At 38.3% G+C, this 14,519-nt stretch overlaps 1 long non-coding RNA gene across 1 annotated transcript; it reads left to right on the forward strand.

The window, feature by feature from the left end:
* The first annotated feature begins 449 nt into the window (after positions 1 to 449).
* Positions 450 to 8,603, forward strand: LOC120325195. Its single transcript, XR_005567076.1, has 2 exons — positions 450 to 680; positions 8,436 to 8,603. It is a non-coding gene; the product is annotated as an uncharacterized LOC120325195 (long non-coding RNA).
* Positions 8,604 to 14,519: the final 5,916 nt, after the last annotated feature.

Raw genomic sequence — 14,519 nt, forward strand, 5'->3', positions numbered from 1 at the left:
TTCTGCTGATCATTGTTTTTCAGACATGGAAATTGAAATGGAAATAAATATATTTTTAAGTATTCTGATAAATGTACAGAATAGCAGCTCCAATTTGCTTTCTCATGCTAAGTTCCCCTGTTCTACCTTTCAGTATAAGATCTGATTTTGACCAGAACAGAAGGAAGACACTTACAAAATTCAAGTTTAAGATTGCCTTCTGCCTGCTTGTCTGCTCTTTCACTTCTTCATGTCACATACTCCCCTGAATACCAATACCTCCACCTCCAGACAAATACAATATTTTTGCTTGAAAGTTACTCTATTATTCTTGTGTTTACAATGTCATAATGTTAGACTCTAGGTGGCAGCATCTGGGAGTGAATATTAGATGTTTTACTGAGCTGCTGATTTCAAACATGTCTCACTCAGTAACCATTGTAGATTAGTCTTCCTTAAAGCATTTACTTTTTCTCTTCCTGATCTTTATTTTCATCCTATAAAACCTAGTAATATACTTAACATGCAAGTGCTGAAAGAATTCATATCAGCATGTTAACAGAGTCTTCATGATAGTTCCGTTCTTTGTTGTATCTTGAGGCACAGATGGAGAGCAGCACAGATTGCTGAGCCATTCCAGTCTGAAGGAGGATGGATAAAGCTTGGGTAGAAAATATGCAATTTTGCTGCTGTTATAAAAGGTAAGGTGCATCTCTATGCCTTGATTCTTCATCAGCTGCCTATGCTGTAGCAGTTGATGCCTTATCAGGGTTATAAAAGCCCAGGCTGGGGGCATATCTATTCAACTATTTTTCACAGCAAAAACTATTACTCAAGGGATTTCTGGATGTTTTAAGTGCCTGTTTAAGTGTACAGGAAGTGAAGGAGGGTTAGAGAATGTCCGTGGACTGTTTCTTGCACAATGTAAGTCACAGTCATATCCTGACATCAGATTGGGCAAATGACTATTGATCTCCTCTAAGAAAGAACCTTAGGGAATATGTAAAAGGTTAGGATTATTGGCTGCTCCACAGTAGAGAACAATATGGGAACAACAATGCACAGAGGGACAGAATTCATTCCAACAGAAACATAGACCTGAGAAAATTAGGGAGGATGATTATGATTGCAGTCTAGTGATGATTTGAGATACACAAAGCAACAAGCAAAACCAAGCTAGGTATAGAGCTGAGCACAAACACATCTACAGCATAATTCAGGCAAGGAGCTCAACTGCAGCTCCTGGACATGGGTGGAGGTCAAAGCAATTAAAACCTACTGATGCACTGAGGACCATGACATTTAATTGTCTAATTCAGGCTGTTATACCACTAAAACTTTAATTCAAATAAAAATACATTCTTAGCTTCATTTATATGTTATGTTCCCTTTTGCCCATAACAGGAGTTTGAGTGTAACAACGTCTCAATCCAGCTCTAAGTATAACCCTGTTGCCATAGGGCAAGTACATGGACAAGCCTGTGCCCTGATGTAGTATGAACATGACCACTCACTACCTGGGTAAATCTCTTTTGGGCTGTTTCCAGTGATATTTCTTTAGAGCATTTGTACAGATACTGCCTTAGGCCTGGACAATTAGATCCCGGACTGCAATGAACACAGTCCCAAAATAGTTTTCTTGTAATGATCTGGTGTTACAATGTTACACAGCACTACTGTCACTGAGGTGGAAAAAAGAAAAAGAGAAACAATTGAAAAGATAGGACATCAGTCCAAACCCATATCTGCACGTGTACATACGCACATAGAGCCACATAAATTAAAACAGAGGATGAAACTTACTTGCTACGTGTTCCAGAGAGAAGGGAGTGAGCTTAATATGTGAGCAAAATCAGTTAACCTTTGTTTACCCTCAGCTAAGACTCCTGCTCACCTGTCTCCACATCTATGTAAATAGAAAGTTTCTCTCTGTAACCTATAAAAGATGAAATATAGCAGCTGCTGCAATTAATATTTATCCTTAAAAGTGTCATTTGTCTCCGAAGATATCTACACTTCTCATTAATACCAACAGGTAAGGACTTGAAAATGGAGCAGATACTTTTTTCCAGCTGCTAACATGTGTTTAGACTTTCCATTGTGATACTCCTGCCTCTGTGATTAGCTCATGGCTGGGCAGGCATAGATTTACAGACTAGAATACTCAGAATTCCTGTGCAGGTAGAACAACAAAATATACCACATACCTGCTTTTGACTCAGTATTATGCTCTAAGTGACAAACAAACAACCTGAAGAACTTTTCAATATCATCTAGCTGAAAACTATCACATTTTCTTGTTCTTTAATATTTTCATTGTAATAATTAGTGATATGCCCAGTGATATTGTGCAGTTTTATAGGATTTATTTTTTACACAGAGCACAGTGCATATACATTATGCTGTCCTTTGAATAAAATCATTACTGAATATGAGATTTAAATAATAATAAAAATAGGTTAAATGGAAAAGTTAAAACCAGTCATTTAGTATACAAGATCTTATAATTTACTCAGAATATGGCTTTAAAAGTCTAAAGATGATAATGCAGAATGTGAAAGAGGATTTCAAAGTAATGTTTGATGCAGAATGCAAAACAGTGGTCTGAATTCTGACTTGATAAATGGATGCTATGCTCAGAAAAGCAGAAGCAACATAGGTATAAACTGGGTCAGCTTCATAGAAAGTAGTCCAAAGGAGCAAACTAAATATGAGCTGTCAGTGCAATACTATTAGTACTATTCCCATAACCATTGCTGCCATAACCATCCTTATTTATGTCAGAGCCTTTCAGAGAGGCTCCCTATTTTACTTATATTGGTTTGCTCATACCTAGACAAGAAAGTGAGGTAGGTTTTAATCAAGTCCCAGTATGAATGCACTACCCTGTTTGGTTATATTTAGAGTTGGATCTCTCTTGCTCTTAATGAGCTAAACTGAAAAACAGAATCTGAGCTCCCTCAAGTTATGAAAATTAGATTCTGTTTCTTACTGCAGAGAGCCTAAGGCATAAGCATCTCCCTGAGAAAAGAGGGGTTTATTACAAAACTCTCCTAAACAGGCATGTTCAGACTAGCGCTGTTCAGTCATCCACGTTTTGTTTATGGAAGATTGTCCAAACAGTCAGAAGCAACAAAAGAGTCATATTTATGTTCTCTCAAATATAATCCATGTCATGTGTCTATATTTACAGGTCTAAAACTGTTGTTTTGATGCTTTTGCTGCAGCACGCAGCAAACATAAACACAGATACTGTGGTGATGAGCATAAATGAAATTATACAATTAAATAATTATATAGAATAAATAATTATATAGAATTTATTTATTTCCTTGAAAGTCACTGTAAACACATTCTAACCACTACTGATGGTTCTAAGGCTTTTCAGTTGTTATAGAAAACACTGGAGCAGACTTGTGTGTAAGCATGCATATAATGCAACAGAGACTCCATAAAGTAATGTCACACAAAACAAGAACATGTAGGTTTTTCAATGTCAAAATAATGTTAACAAGATTATGGCATTTGCTGCTGTATAATGGGGAAAAAGAAGGCCATTCCTTTACAAGGCACCTTGTTATGGCTAGCGTAAGGACTCCTTACTAATGGTACCATGCAAAGCACATGAATCCACTATTACTCTGCCAGTTACTTAAGGCTAGTAAAAGTGGAAACATCTTACATGTTCAAACAAATTACTGTATTTCTTTCAACACAAACTCTAATGCAAGGTGACCCTCAGAAAAAAAGCTTGCCAGCCCAGTCATGACAAAAATTTCCTTGTAGGAGAATTTCAGCTTCTTTTGGCAGTCCATTACCAGCCCCCTGAAAGGCCAGTTCTGAAATTTCTTTCGTGCAGCTCTAGCCTTAGGCAACAACTGCAGTTTGACCAAGGACAGGGCTAGTACTCCAACCAAAAGGAATCAATATTCCTAAGAAACTAATTTTCACATAAGTCTTTACTAACTGTAAAAGATGTCTTCAAAGTATCATTTTATTATTTCTCTGTCTCACAACTGTAACAAAAGCCGTAACACCAAATCCTACACCTCAGTTAAGTGTCACAAAAGACCAGATAGACTTTGTCCATACTGAAAACTGTCCAAAAGAATATTTTTTTTGGAACTCACAGTTCCCTTTTGGCAGTCCCTTTCCAGACTTAGTCTTCCTGAAGTTCTGGACTAATTCTTTTCCTCAACAACCTAATATTTACTGAGTACCCTAAGACTAGCCTGGACCATAGGAGAGGAAACCCTCACCATTCAGACAAACGCTTAGACAAATATGATGCAATTCTCCAGTTGTAGCATCAGCTCTTACTTAACAGTAGAAGGTACATTGCGCTACGACTGCATCTCATACACGCACATGAGATGCACGTACATGCACACTACAACTACATCTCTGATTTCTCTTTGTCTCTAAACCTCCTCTGCCTCCTCTGACGCTAACCTAAATGCTTGGCTGATACATAAACCAAAAACAGTACTCCATGCAAAGATTCAGTGTTCTTCCAAGGAGAATATTAGAGTCTGCCCATGGGTTTCTTTGTCAGCAGCTGTCCAGATGGAATCAAACTCAGTTGTGGATTTTCAGTCAAAAATAACTTTAACCCAAAGCCTGAAATGAACCTTAGAAAAAAAATGCCAGTGAAGATGAAAAATTCCTAAGGAAACAATTATTTTTGCACCACTTACTTCCTTTTTCAACTCTAATGATTGAGAGAAAAAGCCTAGAGCTACAGCTTGAGTGGTGCAGAAGAAGGGCTGTCTTAAAAAAAAATCACCCCGTAGGCCTGATTTTCCCCTGAAGTAAATCCTTTTCTGGGTAAAATGAAGAAGGGAAGTCCCTAAACTTGTATTATGTTTGGGATTATACTTAGGAATAAAATTGCAGTTAGTAAAAAGAGAAACTGTAGGATAGCTGTGTTTAGGACACTGAAAAATCCTCTAAGAAAATGAACTTCTGATACTTGAATTTTCTTCTCAAGAATGTGGAGCCTCTGGTAGGAGCAGGAACCAGGGCGAGGGCAGTCTGCTTATCACTTGGTATTCCTAGGGATCATGAAAAAATAACCACAGAAATCCTGTTGAAGGGGAGCTTCAAAGGGACTGCCACAAGAAAGATATAGGCTGCAGACAGAATTGTCCCCTGGAAAACTTTTTCATCTGGGCTGTGACATTGGTTCTTGGGGTGCAGCTTAGCCAAGACAAAGTTGGTCAAGATCAAACGTTTGGAAAGGGAGAAAACCACAGAGTGCAGCTGTGCCCAAGGAAGGGGAAGGCTGTAAAAAGGATTGTCCTATGGGAATCTGTTCACCTGGACTCTGGCTCAATGGGTTGCAACAGAATCCAGGCAAGACCTAACCTTATGGTTGTGGTTACAAAAAAGAGAAAGCCTTGTGCTGTGGTTGGAGTGATGCAGCAGGGATGCCAAAGGGAGGTGTGGACCAGCAAAAATGTTGTTCCAGAGCATTCCAACATACGGGTTCCAACCATATGGGTTGTCTTTGAAAAAGCCTCAGCTGGTGCTAGGATTAGGGGTGGGGAGGAGACAAACCTTAAAAATAAACCATCCAAATGAAGATGAATCCTATGCCAAGACCGATGCCATGACCCAGGTGAACAAATTCTCTAAAGAGAATGTTTTGTGCAGCATACATCCCTCATTGGCAGTGTCTCTGTAGACCCACTGTAAGTGCAGCCGAAGGCTTGGTTTCTTTTCTGGCTTGAACCTTAACCCTACCTTAGGTTTTGGCACCACCTCCACATCGAGTTCTAAGGGGATAATTCCTTCTGAAACCTACACCTTTTCAGGAAGCCCCTTTGTAACCCCACCCCAGTTCCAGCTGTAGGTTTTCTCTCTTTCCTGACCCTAACCCTCTTCCTTGGCTGAGGCCTTCTCCTTTGCTGAATCTTAGCTCAATGCCCAATGCCACAGCAGGAATGAGCAAGCCTTGAGGGAACAATTCTTTTGACAGCCTCGTTTTGTCAGCCTCTTTGCAGCCTCTGTAGGCTTTGTCTCTTTCCCAGCCAATACTCTAACTCTTAATATGGTTCCTGGCCTTAGCTGAGCCTTTGTTCAAGACTCAGTGCCCTGGCCCAGAAGAAAAAGTTCTCAGGGGACAATTCTTTTTACAGCTTTGCCCTCACTTTTTCGGTCTGTTTGCACCCCCAGTCCAACAGGAGCTCTAGGTTTTCTCTTTCCCCTAACACTAAGGGAATTGTAATCCAAATCCTAACCTAGAAACATGTTGTGCTTTATATCCCTATTCCCAGACAAGACCAAGCTGACAAAATTTTCAGGGAATTTACTAATTCTTTTACCACCCACCCCTCCCCTCCACCCTCTTTGTTTTAGCTTTCCCTTTATAGCCCTGTTTCAGTTACCAGAGCTCTAGCTTTTCTCTTTTTCTTAGATCTAAACCCTAACCATTGACCCTGATGTGCTATCAGCCTTCTCACAAGTTAAAACCTTACCATGTTCTGACCTTTTTGCCACTGTTTCCACTCCCATTTGACTATTTCCATATGAGAATTGCTGCATCATCTAATCCTTCTTGGTTTGTTGGAACTCTTCCAGAGCCTTCAAGGCTGTATCTCTGGGGTTTCCCTTTTTCTCATTCCTTATTCTTATGGACAAAGACACTGTCACACTTCATGGGTGCTAATATTTGAGGACCATTCCATCCATCCAGTCTCAGCTCTTACTTTCAATTATAGGATCTTTTTCTTGACCAGGAAACTTTGAGTTTTGTTTTTGTCTCAACTCTGACCATAACTCAGAATAGAGGAAGTTTATAGGCAAGGAAATTCAGCCCTTGCCCAGATAGAATTTTCTCAGTACAGAGATCTTTCTGCAGATCACACTTTTCTTTGTCAGCCCCTTTCCGTCACCTTCCACCTAGAACTCTGTATTTTGTTTTTCTTTTTTTTTATGTGGACCAAGTTGTTAATCTACCCTACCAGCTAGCCACTGTGTGTGCTCTGTCCCAGTGTGCAGTGTCTTTAAGTGTGAATTTTACATGTGTTCATAATTTCTTTTTCCAGCTCTGTCGCAGACCATCCTACAGTATTATCTTTAGGTGTTTTTTCTTACTTTGAAGCTGTTACTTCCATTTTAAATGTTGCTTCTGTTATACTATGACAGCATTGTGTGTCATTAAAAAACTTGACTGATAAAGGAACATTTGAGGGAGAACAGTGGGTTTCTGCCTAGGTTTGGCATGTTTGCCCTTAAGGCAAAACTGCCTTTGAATTCCACAATGGGCTTCACCTTATAAAAAAGACAATCATACCTGTGTGAGTTTTGGGAATCCTCACCAACTCCAGCCAGGAGGTCCTTAAACCAGTCAGTTGTGAGGCCAACATGCTGCAGTACTCAGTTATAAGGACCATCTTTAAGTGATGCTGCTTTTTAAAGAATATTAACACTACTTGCTGCCTTTATATATGGATAGAGCAATGCACAAAATATTTTTCCTTACAATAAGGAAACAGTTCTTGCTAGTTTTGTTATCTGTTTATGAGTAGTTTTCTATTGCTAAATTATTGGTTAATACCACTTTTCATTTAACTCTCAGCAAGTTACATGCATATCCATAGAAAAGTCCAGACCTGTAGGGCTGTCACTACAGAATCAAATTAAGTATCCAGAATTTGAATCTATGATATTTTCAATTTGACTTAAGAGGATGAGTTTTCAATGGAGTAAATAAGCACTCAAATATTTTTTTCCCTTCTGAATTCCATAGAAATAATGACAAACAAATCAGTTTTCTCTGTTTAGGAACCTCGTTGATAGTGTTTGAATTTAATTTTTATTCTTTAGCTGCATAATGAACTAGACTATCGTATTTTATTTAAATGGCTTGACTATTTTCAAGCTTACGAGAGAGAATTATGGGTTGGGCTGTGGCTGTTGGCCGTGTTAGATGATATATTTGAAGAAACTTTCCTTTTAATCACTAGATACAGATGGTGGCAGGAATAAAATTCTGTTAAGAGTTTACTGAAGGAAGAGTCCTGTTTTATCTATGTTTACTTTTGCTCAAAATTCTTAAAAGAATATAGCTAATTAAAATAAAGAATTTTTCACCTTTCCCTGCCCCCTTCCCTGTCTCTTCCCTATCTCTTCAGGTTCCTTCAAAATACAATCTTCCTGACTGAAAGTGCCGTAGTTTGCTGCCACAGTCATAAGGAAGTCAGCATTTCAGCAACTGTGAGGTGACTTAGTAATTAGTTGTCATTTCACCCATGCCTAAGCTTGCATAACTTGTTCATATGCCTGCATATTTTCACACGTTATTCCTCCCAGGTGGTGTAAGCTTCCTGGCAGAGGTGATTGTTTTGAGCAAGCAGGTGTTTTTTTCTGAATTATGTAGGTCCTTGCAAGGGCTATACACTGTGCAGTTTCTCAACTATGATGAGGCAGAATTGATTTTTCCTTATTGACAGGTACAGGAAAATATGGAAAACTAGAAGAAAGTTAGCTCAAGGAATACAAGAGAAGCCTGGATTTTTGGCATTGGAAACTGGGAACGTTGTGTATCTTTCTGCTATATTACATCTTGAAACCTTCTTATCTAAGGATTCTCAAGTGAAAATAAAATATAACATAAAACACATACATCTATGTCCTTTATTGTCTCAAAGGTTATTTATAAGCTGAACTGAGCACTTGAGAAACAAGTAGGACAATCTGAAGCTTTCATCGAGAGAATATTTGCTGTGATACTTTTAATATTAGTTGTGATTTCATTGGAAAATAGATATAACTCAAAGAAAACTTGCTGTGTATTGAATCATTGCTCAGGGAAGCAAACTACAACTGTATGTTGTTTCCCGTTATAAAATGTTTCAAGATTTTAATGAAAGTTCCATATCATCATGGCACATTCATTCACTTGATATCAAAGATTTACACTATGAATTTTATGCAGTACCTGGAGATGAAAACTTAGGCTGTTTTTGATTAGCAGCTGTTTCACTCAGGAAAGCTTGATTCTTTATTTTAACTTATTAGAGAGTATTAGTGAAATGCTTTTTACACACATTACTATTGTAATTTTAAGTAAAGTGGCAAAAGTGGAATTAGCCTTCTCTATATTTGATTTTGATCCTCAACTTTTTGCAAAGATCAGTGCAACTTTATACATTTCAATTACTTATATTCTGTCACTTCTGGTAATGCAAAATTATTAGTTATCAAAATTGGTGTAAATTCTTAATTTCTATCAAAATATGGAGAATTGTCACTGCACTGTGTTCATATAGCAATATATACATGCTATTAATTTTTCATGACGTGAAATATTAATTAGATCATATTTGTAGAATTACAGTCCATATAAATGATGACTCCAATTCTTAAGTGATTTCAGATAATAGATTATTCAGAATATTCTGAGTTGGAAGGGAACCATTAGAATCATCAAAGTCTAATTCCTGTCCCTGCCACAGAATCATCCTCAGGCATCACACCATGAGCCTGAGAGTATCATCCAAATGCTTCTTGAACTCTATCAGGCTTGGTGTTGTGACCAATTCCCTGGGGAGCCTGTTCCAGTGCCCAATCACCTTCTGGGTGAAAAACCTTTTTCTAATATCCAGCCTAAACTCCCCTGACACAACTTCATGCCATTCCCTTGTGTCCTCTCACTGGTCACCACCAAGAAGAGATAAGTGCCTGTCCCTCCTTTTCCCCTCATGAGGAAGTTGTAACTGCAATGAGGTCTCCCCTCAGTCTCCTCTTCTCCAGGCTGAACAGACCAAGTGTTTCCTAATGGTGTTAAGTTCTGCACATAAGTCTCCTAGGTTGTTACCTCTCCTCAAATATGAAAGAATGGCCACTGCTGTCCTGTCAACCCCAACAATGGGTCTTTACAGTTTTCTGTTTCCGCAGGAACATACCTTATTAAATCTGTAATTTAATTTCAAATGCTCTTGCTTTTCTATGAACTCCTTCAAATTCATAGGGATCTCTTTTAGTGATCCTGGGAGATGAGCATGTGCTATCAAAATCCCATGCCTTCTTCTTCCATAATGTGCTGCATTTGTGAATACAAACCTGAATTTTACAAATCAGTTTTGCAGCCATATCACGTTGCCAGCCTCTGTCTCATTCACTTTTAGATTTCACCCTTGGGACTTCTCTATCATTAATCTTACCTAGACCTCTCCACCAGACTGAGTATTTCTGTATCTGTTTTTAATTGGATTCTCCCAGGTGTATTAGGATGATTTTCTTTTCTTTTTGGAAGAAGCAGCTCATTTTGCTGCTTTTGCACAGATTTCTAGTCTTTCCAGGTCTCTTTGTGTCATCTCATTTAACTCATTGCTTTTCACAGCTTCATTAAAGAGTGTTTTCAAATTACTGTTCTGTTCACTCTAGCTACCCAGTCATCCCCAGAGAGCTAACTGGAACCAGCACTAACTGATCTCCAAAGCCAGTCAGTAGGCTGTTACCTTTCACTCCTATTTGGGATTTGTTAACCACATGTAAATCACTTTTACTACCCCATTTGGATGATTCCTCAAAGCAATTTTTTCCCCATATTATTTCTCATTTCCAAGTATAAATGAAGTCATTCCATACCTGTCTGCTGAAATTAGCAGCATGCCTCTTAGTCCGTCTTCCAACATGGGCTGTGGGTGGTATAGAGCACATTTCAGTTCCATCACTGAGAATTTTACATGTGCCTTGGCCTCCGTTCCTTGTTTGCAACTAGGTATTGGAAAAACAGTAAGATGAATACAGTAATGGAAACCTAAAATGAAAGTTAGCAATCATAAATTTATTATCTTCATTATCATTCTATGACTGCAAGGGATGATGAAATTGCTGAATTTTGCAGTAGAAAAATGTCTTCTGTGTCCAAAATATCCATTATATATTTCTAGTTATTCCTGGATGATTAAACTACAAATGGGGAGGAAATAATCTGATTTGCATAATAATCTGAATGAGTGATTGTTTATTTTTGCATATCTGTGAATGGTAATATTTATTTATTTATTATTAAAAATAATTTTTTCCTGACATTTAAGTGAAACAAAGCTTAAATTCCAAGTGACTTTTGTGCTCTACTGCTGTAACACTTGCAATATAAAGAACTTATTAAAAGACAGAAAAATGTGGAAGATTTGTTTGATTGAATAATTCAAATCTTTTTTCTGATTAATATTAATTGCTCATGAAATTTTAAATGGCTACATAGAAAGGGGTGAATAAAATCAAGTGAGATTTGAACTAATAAAAGGCATCTGTCCTGTAAAGTAAAATTTTATTTAATCTGTTAGTGAACTAGCCTTTTAATGATTGTATTCTGCAGTTTTGGAGTTACTAATTTTGTCCAAAAGCCATATAGGCTGTTTTTCATCTGTAAGTGCTTCAAATTTGAAACACGTCACTTGGATCTAGCATTCTCTAGTTTAATTCCTGCACTGGAATGAAAAGCCACAAAATGTCTCATTTTGCTATATTATAATGTGAACATTATATCAGATGCTATAAACAATTATTTTTTTTTTTTGTTTCCTTATCATCTTCAAAGTCATGGTTTAGGTTCTGATCTGCTGCAAGGTTGTGTGATGCCTTGTTGTAAAGCAATAGTGATTATAGTGAAAATGGGTTGCAATTACATTGAACTAGACTGTCCATACTCATTTTTGGTTATTATCTGCATGTGGAGTGTTTTCATTATGTGCATGCTGGAAATACCCTGAATCGAATAAGCATCTTCTGCTGTTTAATTTGTGCCTATGTATGTGTATATTTATAGAATGGCAGAATAGCACGTGGTCAAACGTGAAATTCACCTCACAGAAACAATGTACTGTCAGAAACATCAGTTTCTACAAAACCTTTTAATTGCCAAGAAACCATCAAAACATTCATAGCAACCACTGTCAGGATGGCTGACCAAGTGAAAAAGTCTGCTATGAGCTCTGTTACTATGGATATATATAAAAGACATGCAGGAGTTCCTAGTTAAGCTTCATTTCTTATTAATTCCAGACCTTAGGTATGTTGCTTATAGCCAAACAGGTCTTTGATTGCTGCACCAGCCTCATTCAGCAGCTGCACAAAGCCAATAAAAGGACACTGAAAATGAGTAGCTGATAATTCCCAAGGAGAGAGGAATTCTCAATTAGGATGTGTTATGGAAATATGAAAGGGAATAGGAAGATAATCAAGGGTGTGTAATAGACAGAAGCAGAGTGAGACCTTGGATGAAGTAAAAGATGGGTAGCTATATGGTGTTGCTGTAGGATTGAGACGTGTCCCCCTTAAACACGGTACAAGTGTACTCTTCTCACCTGTATGGTACCATAGCTGAGAATACTCCTCCAGTTCATACCTTGTGTGAAGGAGCAAACTAGTCTGCTTTCGATGAGAGGTGGCTTATGAACGGTTAAGAATCTGTCTTTTGGGGACTGAATTTCCTAAAATTCCTCCTATAACCTGCTGCCTGCTGCAAATAACCTTACATAGGTCTCTCAACTCTGTAAGATATGGAGTGCCTCACAATTTTTACCAGGTATGTCAGGCTTTTCTTTTTTTTTATGAGGTTACTGGAAAATAGTGGATATATTAATGATTTATATTTTCTCATCTCTGAGTTGAATGTGTGAAATACTAATGCATTAGCTATACTTATGGATGCTATAAAGAAGATTAATTAACTTGTAATGACCACTGATGAGCTGTTTTTCCTTAATGCTTCATTTTTTATAAGAAGATTTAAGTACCTAGCACTTTTTATTCCATGGAGAAAACACAAGGACTTTACTCCCTTCTTCTGTTATTTAATATGGGCATGAAAGAAGGCTGATGGCATCTCGTGCTGCAATAGACTGAGTATTGCCAGCAGGTCAAGGGAGGTGATCCTTCTGCTCTGCTCAGCACTGGTGAGGCTACATCTGTAGTACTGTGTCCAGTTCTGGGCTTCCCCCACAAGAAAAGAGAAATGGGCATACTGGAGAGTCTCCTGATGGGCTACAAAGATGATTATGGGACTATATAGGACCTCTCCTATGAGGAAAGCCTGAGAGAGTGGGGACTGTTTAGTCTGGAGAAGGAATGCTCAAGGGGATCCTGTCAATGTACAGAACTATCTGATGGGAGGGTGCAAAGAGGATAGAGTCAGGCTGTTATCAGTCGTGCCCAGTGAAGGACCAAAAGCAATGGGCGCAATCTGAAACACAGGATGCTCCCTCTGAACATCAGCAAACACTTTTTGCCACTGTGAGGATGACCAAATGCTGGCAAAGGTTGCCCAGAAAGACTGTGGAGTTTCCATTATAGAGATGGATGCACAGAACCCATCTGAACATGATATTGGGCAACCAGCTTTAGGTGGCCCTACTTGAACAGGGGGTTTTGACAAGTTGACCTCTGGAGGTCCCTTCTAACCTCAGCTACTCTGTGATCTTGTGGTTAAGCTAGAGTGGTATTGGCGAGGATGGGATTTTGGGAGAGTTACAACAGACTTCTACCGAGAGATGATAAACAAATGCTGAAATTCCTCTAATGGGACATGGTATATGACTTTTGCACCTCTGAAAAAGAAATCCACAAATACTTCAAAAATGAAAAGTTTGGTGTGGCAAGAAATAAGGGATTTCCAGTATATGTAAAAAGTCTTACAGATCCTACTAATTTAATGACTATTATCACAAGTATTCATTTATCCTGTGTCTTCTCATTAATTTAAACTCTTCCGGTTACTTACTTCTGTTTCACCAACCAAGGAATGAAAAGTGAAAAATCCCAACAACAGGTTACTGGATTTATATAAAAATTAGAATTGATCAACCACTGTGTACAGCCGATAGAAGTGGCACTCTCCTATGAAGACTTGCCTCTTGATTCTCTTCCTTAGCAAATCCTGCCCAGAACATCATAGTCAGTAGCCAGACTAAACCAGTTCATATCAGAATAGCTTTATCATTGTTCGTGTGCTGAAAGCTTTAAGAAGCTAAAAGGATGCCCAAGTATAGAGGTAGCTCACAATAAGGAAGAACAGAATGGCCAAAACAAAGGACCTGCTGGCTGGAGTCCTGTTCCTGCTATCCAGTAGCATATGACACTACAGGAGAGACCCAACTCCTTGCTAATCTGCCCTGAGAAACTTGAAAAGGCATAGAATTTGATAAAGGTTACTAAGACACATAGAGCTGACTCAAACTGAAGGGTGCTACCTATTGTATTTAAGTACATAGATCTTTCAATTCAGACAGAAGAAAGATACTTCTGGAGACTTCAGGTTTTTAAGGGTAAAGATGCAGGTTCTGACAACCTGAATTCCATTTCAGGCTCATTTTGTGGCTTCCTATTAGCCACTCATCTCTGAGGACCTACCAGTGGGAAACAGAAAATGCTGTGCAGGAGAATTGTAGTGTAATGTACACCACCAGTATCTGTGCTCATGTAAAAGTCCTAATGCTTCAGAAGTCCTAAAAAGACATAAACCCCAAAGTCAAAAAAGGAGAAAATCAGTCATGGAAGAGGTACATGATAGCATCACATTAACTCAG

This window comes from Pipra filicauda, unplaced genomic scaffold (genome assembly GCF_003945595.2).
Source record: "Pipra filicauda isolate LSUMZ 115617 unplaced genomic scaffold, ASM394559v2 scaffold128_size5466820_pilon, whole genome shotgun sequence".
Lineage (NCBI taxonomy): Eukaryota > Metazoa > Chordata > Aves > Passeriformes > Pipridae > Pipra > Pipra filicauda.